The following is an 11039-nucleotide window of genomic DNA, read 5'->3' as shown; positions in this document are numbered from 1 at the left end:
AACAGCGCTGGGGAATTGAGGGAAGGGGAACAGACAAGTTGCTGTCCTTTTGTTCTTCAGTCTAGTTGTGGAGGACGTTGCTTCACTGGCCCAAGTTGACACCATCATCGCACTCCTCCCGGGTGAGGCAGATCAGTTGCCGGCCTCTGGATGGCCGCTCACTGCGGCTGCTGGCCGCTCACGCCGGCTGCTGGCCACACACAGCAGCCCATGGCAACCCACTGCCACAGGGGCTGCAGCCCATGCCTGTAGCCGGCGACTCACGGCAGCCCAGCTCCAGGCTGAGCCGTTGTTCAGCATCTCAGCTGCGGAGGGCAGCGTCACCGGCCCTCACATGCGGGATCCGAGCTGGGGCCCTCCAGCGTCCCAAGCCAGCTCCCAACCATCACGCCACTCGGCCGGCCCCCTCCTACTAGTCTTGATGTGGCCTATTATTTATATCCTTAGTTGTGGGGTTTCTGTTCAGCTAGTGTTCAGATGATTCTTGAGGTTTATTGTGCTATAGTTTATTTGTAATTTTGGTGTGATCCTGGGATGCAGTAGGCATAGTATTTACCTAATCTACCATCTTGGACTTCTCTTAGCAGCCATTTCTAAACAGGGGTCTCTCACCCAAGCCACACTACAGGGAGAAGCTTACATTAAGATGCCTGCCTCCCACACTGAACTGCCTGCCTCCCACACTGAATTGCCTGTTTGCACTGTGTTTCTGCAGTTTGAACCTGTCCTTATAAAGCAGTTCCTGGAATTATATTTTAACAAATAGAACTGAGACTTTCACTATCCATTCAGAGCTGTGCAGTTGCATCCCAATCAGTATCATCACCAACCAATCAGAGCAGCTCCATTCTGACCAGTCAGGGCAGTGTCTTTTGGACCAATCAAAATACAAGAATTTGAAGTCCTCTTTTGCATGAGAATGGACCAATCAGGCACCAGGAAAGGGGATTTCTCTTTATATAAGTCAGCTCCCCCCTTACTCCCCTCTCTCACCTTTATTTTCTACCAAAGCCTGAAGAGTGCATTTCCCAGCTGGAGATGAACCATCCAAAGTCTCATGGGACCAGAGTAGAGCAGGTAGGTAATGCTGCCTTGCCCCAGGGCCACCTCGCATCCATGATATTCCAAAGCTGTGCTGTATTACAACTGAGCTGTTTACACTGAATGAAGTTTCCTTCTTCACTGCACCCTAAATCAGGGATAACTGTTGGTGATAAATTGGCACCAACAGCCACTGATTGACAAACCATATAATAAAGATTACTATGTGCCTTTTTCTATTTGCCCAATATCATGTTTGCAATTTTACATTTGTCATTTGTTTTTGAATGTTTATTAAGTACCTGGCTCTCCAAGAAGTGGAAAGCTAAGGCCAGACAATCAGAATATGCCTGCTCATCTTTAGTTTTTCACAATCTAGCTTCAGAACTTCCATTTGCCCCATATAAGAAAAGTAACCTTGCTATAACCAATCAGCTATTGCCTAATATAACTTCCTTGTACTCTAGCATTTTTGTCTATGTAATCTTTGCATTCTGTACACATATTTGGAGCTCCTTTTTGTTTTCTATATTGAATGTTTTCCCGTTCATGAATCACTAAATAAAAGCCAACTAAATCCCAAATTTTAACATGTGTATCAAGATCTTTTCATTTATGTAAAGTAGTCTCTGGTATGAAAACATAAAATTCAATTTTACCATCTGTTTTAGGTTTTTTCTGATTTTTTTATGTGTATCACAATTACTGTATTTTGCTGTGTATAATGTGCTCCTGTATATAATACATATCCATGTTTTTGGCCCAAACTTTCAAAGAAAAAATCTTTTTAATTTTTTAATTCAAATTTTTGTTTACATTTAGGTATTTGTTTTTTTGTATTATAAAGGAATTTTAGCATTTATCTATTTTTTTAAGATTTTATTGGGGAATTGGGGAAGGGCAATAGTGTTGGGAATTGGGGAAGGGGAACAGCTAAGTTGTTGTCCTTCAATCTTAGTTGTGGAGGGAGCAGCTAGCTCAGCTCCCAAGTCCAGTCGCCATCAGGCTGCCATCAGCAGCACGCAGCCACTCAGCTCAAGGTGTCCTGTTTAATCTTAGTTGTGGGTGGACGTAGCCCACCAACCCATGTGGGAGTTGAACTGGCAACCTTGTCGTTAGGAGACAGTGCTCTCACCAGCTGAGTCATTCTACCACTTGTTGGCAGCTCAGTGGCAGCTCAGCTCAGGTGCAGCTCACTGACCCATGTGGGAATCGAACTGGTGACCCTGTTGCTCAGAGCTTGTGCTCTTAGCCAACTGAGCCACTTGTCTGGCCCCAAGCATTTATTTTTAAACATATTATAGTACAAAAAATTTATGTAACAAATAATTACAACACAAAAACAGATACAAGGTACAAGAAATTTTATGTACTGGTAACAAATTTACAATATTTATGTATCATAGAAGGCCAAGAACTCTCTGTTGTTGCAAGTTCATCATAAGTTCAACAAAACCAATTATCATATTCCAGGGTGTTATTTTGCATAAGGATATCATTATTAATTTCTAGAGTTCCACTCTTAACTCATAAGCATAAATAAGAGAATTAAAAACATTTGTAGGGGCCAGCCAAGTGGCTCAGTTGGTTAAGAGTTAGCTTAAGAGCGTGAGCTCTGAGCAACAGGGCCGCCGGTTTGATTCCCACATGGGCCAGTGTCGCTGCGCCCAAGCTGAGCTGTCACTGAGCTGCCAACAGGTGGCAGGATGGCTCAGCTGGTGTAATAATAAGATTGCCTGTTTGATGGTGACTATGCCCACCTGCAACTAAGACTGAACTCAGCACCTTGAGCTGAACTGATGCTTGGATGGCTCAGTGGATAGAGTGTGCACTCTTAACAACAAGGCTGCTGGTTTGACTCCCACATGGGATGGTGGGTATGCCCACCAGCAACTAAGACTGAACACAGTACTTTGGGCTTAGAGGTCACGAGCTGCTGATGGGCAGACAAATGGCAACTGGCGTTTTCCACAACGAAGGTTGAAGAAAAACAACTTGGCTGGTCCCCTTCCCCAATTCCCCAACACTGTACCCCTCTCCCAATCCCCCAATAAAATCTTTTTAAAAAACTGAAGACATTTGTATGTGTAGATATGAAATTAGTACTACCCATATATAATGTGCATCCTTATTTTTCCCTCACAAGTTTCGGCAAAAAAGTGTGCACTATACACAGGAAAATACGGTAGTAGCCCCGTGACTTAGATAGACTTGACATGTTTCTGGTGTGTATACACTGGCTTGAGTAGTGTGTATATAAGTAGAAAGAAGNTGCCAACTTGGGCCAGTGAAGCAACATCCTCCACAACTAGATTGAAGAACAAAATGACAGCAACTTGTCTGTTCCTCTTCCCCCAATTCCCCAGCGCTTTTCCCATCCCCCCAATTCCCCAATAAAAATCTTTAAAAAAAAATCGTTTTCCTCACGTTTAATGAATATATTGCAGATGTTTATATATGCTGTCAAATAAACTTCTTTGAGTTCATGTGGAACCCAAATATCGAGCTTGCTTACATATCCCAGCTTCTTCAGGTGGTCGTGAACACTTGAATGATGGATGTTCAATGTTTCTGCAATCTCTCATGTCGAGTAACGTGGGTTTGACTAGATCAATGCCTTTGTTTTGTCATCATCAACCTCGGTGGGCCTCCCTGACCGAGAAGCATCATTGAGATCAAAATCACCAACACGCAATTTCATGAACCATCGTTGGCACTGACGTTCTTATAGAGCATTGTCACTGTAAACTTTATGCAATTTTTCACAAGCTTGATGCACGTTCTTCCCTTTATGGAAGTAAAACATTAAAATATGGCAAAAATGCACAGTTTGGTCTTCCATCTTCAACTTGTAAAATCTCCAAAACTGAACCAAATCACTCAATTTTTTCTAGAATGAAGCTAGAACTGTCAGTTGTCAAATGACATAATGATAACATAGATGCGAATGAGTCTAGTACTTCCAAAAATGAACTAGTGCCATCTGTTGCAAACATGCGTCATGACTTTTCCGACAACCCAATAGTATTGGAAGTCCTAGCCAGAGCAATCAGGCAAGAGAAAGGAATAAAGACATCCAAATAGGAATGAAGAAGTTAAATTGTCACTTTTTTGCAGAATACATGATGCTATATAAAGAAAACCCTTTGATAGATGACTGGATAAAGATGTGGTATATATACACAATGGAATACTATTCTGCCATCAGAAAAGATGAAATAGTGCCATTTGCACCAAATGCATGGACCTTGAGATTATTATGCTAAGCAAAATAAGTCACACAGAAAAAGTAGAGAACCATATGATTTCACTGATATGTGGTATATAAAACTGAAAACTAAAGAACAAGAGAAACAAATAAAGAAACAAAACTCATAGACACAGACAATAGTTTAGTGGTTACCAAAGGGTAAGCGGGGAGAAGACTGATAGATGAGGGTAAGCGGGATCAAATATTTGGTGATGGAAAGAGAACTGGCTCTGGGTGGTGAACTCACAATGTGATATATAGATGATGTATTAGAGAATTGTACACCTTAAGTCTATGTAACTTTGCTAACAATTGTCACCCCAATAAACTTTAATAAAAATAAATAGAAAAGCAGAGGGAAATTTTACAAAATAAATTCTCTGTATTTATTAAACTGTCAAACCCAAGGAACTCAATGAGACTGATAAACTGTTTTATTAAAGGAGTGTCTGGATTTGGTCATGGACCAGGAAAAATACTGAGGGATGAGGTATTTCCCTCATTAGGATGAATGGGAACATTTAAATGTAGACTGTGGATTAAATAATAGTATCTTACTAATATTGAATTACTTGATTTTAATACTCTGATAATATAAAATGTGCTCTTAATTTGATGTTAATTCACTCACTTTTGGCTTTTTAAAAAAAGTTTAGATTGGATTTTTCTCAAAATCTAAAAAATCTACCAAAAACTTCTACAACGCACTAAATATGTTACTAAGTCTCTCCCTTAAGAGCAGGCATGAGATCAAAATAATTCCTAACTCCTTTGTCCTTCAATTGTATGGCAAGAAAAAAAATCCATGCATATGCATTACAAAGGAAGAAATAAACTGCCTTCTCTCACCTCTTTAAAATATGTGCTAGAATAGTATCATCCACATCAGTACAAATATAAACATTCTATTAATGTTATAACTCGCCCTACCCCCATGTTTTTCTTTACCCATGTCCTGTTCTCTTCACTTTCCCATAGAACCCACCACCTTCTAACATAGTATGTAACCCACGAACATTACTAATTGACTGTTTCCCTCAACTACAATGTAGGTACTGTGAGGACAAAGTCATTTCAATGTTCATTGTTCAATGAGTGCATGTGCATCTCATATACCTAGAAAAGTGCTATAGCACCAAATAATGTCACCATAAATTTTGTACCCATTTGTACCATGCTGCTATTCATGCTAACTTCACTGATTCACTGCCCCTTCAGGTTCAGCACTGAATGCTCTCAAATATGAAAAAACGTCATATTTTGGAGTCAAAAGTCTTCAAGGTAATTAAAAATCTAGGAAAGCCAGAAAACTATGTACACTGTCCTGAAAGCAAACAAAAAATAGAGCCCTTACTCACTTATCGGGAAGTGCAGTTGTACTATATGTATCACAAAGGTGTAGGACCACAACGAAAATTTGAAGTGTGTATATAGCCTTTTTAAAGGCTCTGAGGAAGGTCCCAAGTCAGGAAATGATCTTATATTTTTCTGTACAATAAAAATTTTAACCTGAGTTAAGCATTGATTATCTTGTGTAGCTTGAAAACTAGTCTCAAAGAAAATCCTATAGGACAAATTTCAAAAAACCACATCCAATGCCTGCACCAAGAAAATGAGTCCATGGTGGCCACTGTGCAACCCACACAAACCTGCCACCTGCACATATACATCTGGATTCTCCTGTTAAAATCCCAGGCATTTTATTTTATTAACCAAATGTCACACAAATATTTATATGATCAGACAATGAAAATCTTTCTCCGTGTTTGTTTTTCTGAGTTTATAATGAATTTACCTCAACTGTGTGTCTTATTTTACTGCTGTTACCTATAATTCAACCCCTAGAGTGCTGGGGGAGGGGGAACTTAGAAATGACCAGTCCTCTACACAGGACTAAAGTTTCTGAGAAACACCAGGAAAACAAAAGAATTAGCACCCACCTGAGAAAGCCACACACGCACAGATGATCTCCACACTGTCAGAGGAAAATAAAGAAGACGAACAAGTAGAATGGAATCAAGAAAAAGTAGGAATGTTGGGCATTTAAAACCACACGAAAAAGGAGATTACTTATTAAAAAGTCTTAGACAGTCTTTAAGGGCTGCACATTTTAATGTGGGAATCCATATGTGGATCCTTTTCTCCTTAGACATAAAAAATTGTCTTGTGATTTTGAGAATTCTATTTTTCCCCCCAGCTCTACACACACTTCTACTTTATTATGGCAAAGGCGAAAATGCCACCTTCTCCACAACAGCAACCAGTAAAATTTATCTCCAAAATAACAGTACAAAACAGGGAGGAGGGGAAAAGGGAGGAGGGGAGGNTTGGAGCTGAGCTAGCTGCGCCCTCCACAACTAAGATTGAAGGACAACAACTTGGCTGTTCCCCTTCCCCAATTCCCCAATAAAATCTTAAAAAAAAAAACTGTTTATACTCTGGACTTATTCTGGACAAGGGGAAGTGCTTATGAATATCTTTCACTGCTTCACAGAACAGTTACAAACAGTAGGTGACAAATAAATATTTGTTTAATGAATTAATAATTTTGTCATTTGCAAAAACAGACCATTTTATGTAAGAAGTAACAATGGATTCATATATAACACCTTGTACACTGACAGACTCAAATGTTCTAAGAATAAATGTAAAATTAAAACTAATCTATAAAAATGCTAGGAGCATAATTTTGTTATGCCTCAATAATTTAAAAATCCAGAAAACAAAAAAAAACCTTAATAAAAATGATAAATATTTCCAATTAAATACTTTTATTCCATAAAACTCAGGACAGGCAAAATTTTGATACTGATGAAAGAAAAGGCAAAATGACTTTGAAAAAAATCAGAGTGATGATTGATCGAGATTTACTGATTCAGGCAAGTGGGTATTTTCTGGCAACATGGAATTGTTCTATACCTAGATTGGGAAGTTGTTTCATGAAAAATGCATTTGTTGTTCATCACATTGTGCAGTTAACATTGGTGTATTCCCCAAATATAAATTCAGTGTTGTCAAAGAAGGCCTAGACACAATGGTTAACCTGTGCCCTTACGAACATCTAATAACCAGTTCTTGATTTCTCAATACCTTTCTATGAAAAAGAAGAAAAATTCCTTAGAAAAAAGACGGACTTCTGTCAGAGCTAGGAAAGTTACAAGATGAAACTGTGATAGCTTTTGTATCAGAAAGAAGTGCCCAAAATATGATGGTGACATGAAAAGGGGACAAAGAGCCAGCCTGAAGAAACTCTCATGGACTCAATCTGGGAAAATCTGAGCATCAATATAAATAACTGTGCTGGATTGCAACCCACTTAAATATTTAAGAATCCATTGGGCCATAGTGACATAAATTAATAAAAAAATGAATCAACAGACAATTCATTGGAAAAGCTTAACTTCTTTCTTTCTTTCTTTTTTTTAATTGGGGAATTAGGGGCGGGAAACAGTGTTGAGGAATTGGGGAAAGGGACCAGTCAAGTTATTGTTCTTCAACCTTAGTTGTGAAGGGCGCCAGTCGCCATCTGGCTGCCCGTCAGCAGCTAGTGGCCTCTAAGCTCAAGGTGCTGTGTTCAATCTTAGTTGCGGTTGAGCGTAGCAACCATCCCATGTAGGAGTTGAACCAGCAGCCTTATTGTTAAGAGCACATGCTCTATCTATGCAGCTCAGCTCCAGGTGCTGAATTCAGTCTTAGTTGCGGGCAGCGCAGCCCACCATTGAACAGGCAGTCTTGTTGTTAGGAGCATGTGCTTTCACCAGCTGAGCCATCCTGCCACCTGTTGGCAGCTCAGCTCAGGGGCAACATCACTGGCCCATGTGGAAATCAATCTGGCAGCCCTGTTGCTCAGAGCTTGTGCTCTTAAGCTAACTCTTAACCAACTGAGCCACTTGGCCAGCCCCTGGAAAAGCTTACTTTCAAAGCAGAATGCCAACTAATAAACTTAAGGAATTGATTGAATGTGAGTCATCAGTGGTAGTAAACTATGGGGTGAAATATTATTGTGGATCAGTATATTTACATTCTGAATGATTGTTTACTAAATATAAAGGGAAAGAGCAATTTTAAAGTCAAGAACATAAACTTACAGAAATGACTAAAATTAATATCAATATTGATAAACATGGACATCATGTGCCTCCTTATATAAGTACCTTGGAAAAAGACACACGATCACTTTTGTGGTTTCAACATAAGTGGTTTCAACTATGTCAGCGATAGACCGGACATCTGAAACACGGGAGGCTCCATGTCTGCTATCTAGGCAAATCTCCTCTTCCACAAACAGTTCTCATGGTTAGGTTTAACACACCTGCCAGGCACCCACAAAGGCTGTTCCTCAGAACCTGGAGAAATACAAGCAAAGCCTCGTCCCCATGTCAATAGAGTTCCTAGATGCCATTGATTAGTTTGAATATCTTTCCACCAAGTAGGCACATTTTCAACAGCTTTGGGCTTTGGTGACTATTGTCTTTCGGCTGCAGTCTGCCCGATATGAGGCTCTGTGTTTGAGCCAGAGGAATTCAAAAAATTTAAAGTAAACATAGCTTTTGCTAATTGTATCTGAGGGGTTTCTCTGATGTCTCCCCCTTTTTGTTTCTGTAACTGTTTCTTTAAAGTGGAATTAGCACGTTCAACAATGGATTGACCCTGGGGATTATAGGGGATCCCAGTGGTATGAGAAATTCGCCAAACAGCTCAGAATTGCACAAATTTAGAGCTTGTGTAAGCAGGGACATGGTCCGTCTTGATACAACAAGGCAGGCCCATAATGGAAAAGCAAACAAGTAAATGGCGACAGGAATGTGCGGCAGTTTCACCACTTTGAGCAGTGGCGACTAGAAAACCAGAGGCAGTCCACAGTAACATGAACGAATGATGACCGCCCAAAGCAGTGGTTCTTAACCTGTAGGTCGCGACCCCTTTGGGGGGTCAAATGACCCTTTCACAGGGGTCGCCTAAGACCATCGGAAAACAAAAAGATATTTACATTACGATTCATAACGGTAGCAAAATTACAGTTATAGAGTAGCAACAGAAATAATTTTATGGTTGGGGGTCACCACAACATGAGGAACTGTATTAAGGGGTTGTGCACGGCATTAGGAAGGTTGAGAACCGCTGGCCCAAAGGAAGGGACATGAGTCACATCTATTTGCCAGATAACATTGGAGACTAGGCCCCGAGGATTAACTCCTTCAGGAAATTCTTGTGGAGCATTGAGAATCTGAAAAGTAGGACAAGTTTGTACACTGTGATGAGTCTGTTTGTTTGTGATAGCAAAACGGGAATGGAGACCGCCCACATTAGTATGAGTTAATGAATAAAAATGTGTTGCCTCAGCAACATGGCCACTCCCTACTAAGCAATCAGCAATTGTATTGCCTTGTGTCAACGGACCAGGTACGGTAGTATGCGCATGAATGTGCATAATAAAGAAGGGGTGCTGACAGTTTCTCACAATCTGCGGAAGCTGAGTAAATAATATCTAAAGAGACTGATTGGAATTATTAGAAAGAGACGCGGTTTCAATATTTTGCACTGTATGCACAACGTAGACGGAATCAGAAACAATATTTAAAGGACTGGGAAAAGTTTGCAAAGCAGTTAAAACAGCCACCAACTCAGCCCTTTGGGCTGAAGTGCCATTTGTGTGTATAAGCTGATGACCCTTCTCACTGACAATTGCTGCTTTGTCATTGCTAGATTCATCAGTGAAAAGTGTAAGGCCCTGAGAAATAGGCGTCTGCCTAAGTTTTTTTTAGGTAAAATCCAATTACTTTTTGTAGAAACTAAAACAATTTGTTTATAGGATAATGATTGTCAATAATCCCATAAAAGTCACTAATGGCAATCTGCCAAGACTCAGCATGAGTATTTAAATGAGATACTTGTTGTTTTTTAAACGGGACTACAATTTGATTAGGCTCACTTCCATTAAGATAAAGGACTCTGCTCCGAGCTTGTGATATGAGTTCAGAAATTAATTCTACATAGGTAGGGACTGACATAACAAAATTATTAGGAAGAAACAGGCACTCTACCAGGTCATCCTGTTGAACAACTACCGCCGTAGGCGAATGTGGAGTGGGAAAAATCAAGACCTGTAAGGGTTGCACAGGGTTAATGCACTGAATTTGAGCTTGTATTTTTTGTTCTACTAGCTCCAACTCTTGACTGGCCTAAGGAGTCAGCATGTGAGGGGTATTCAGCTAAGGTGATCCCCGCAAAAGACCAAACAAATGACTGCGGGCATATGTAGGGATGCCCATTGTGGGACACAACCAATTAATGTCCCCCAATAATTGTTGCAAATCATTCAGAGTAGAAATTTGATCTCTTCTAATTAGAACCTTTTGAGGTCGGATAGACTGTCTATCAACAACAGCACCTAAATACTGCACAAGTGTGGTGGTTTGCATTTTATTTGGAGCAATGCAAAGTCCTGCTGAGTCAAGTTGTTTTTTAAGTAATTCAAAACATGCTCTCAACTGTTCCATAGAGGACTCAGCGCAGAGAATGTCATCCATATAATGAATGATATAACAATCTGGAAAACTTGTTCTCACTGGCTTAAGAGCTCTGGCTATAAAAAGCTGACATATAGTTGGACTGTTGAGCATCCCTTGTGGGAGCACTTTCCACTGATATCTTTTCACAGGTTTCTTATTATTAGTTGAAGGAGTAGAAAATGCAAATCTAGGGCAATCTTGGAGGTGTAAAGGGATCATATAAAAACAATCCTGTA

Source organism: Hipposideros armiger, unplaced genomic scaffold (genome assembly GCF_001890085.2).
Source record: "Hipposideros armiger isolate ML-2016 unplaced genomic scaffold, ASM189008v1 scaffold_1168, whole genome shotgun sequence".
NCBI classification, from domain to species: Eukaryota; Metazoa; Chordata; class Mammalia; order Chiroptera; family Hipposideridae; genus Hipposideros; species Hipposideros armiger.
Note: the sequence above shows the minus strand (reverse complement) of the source record.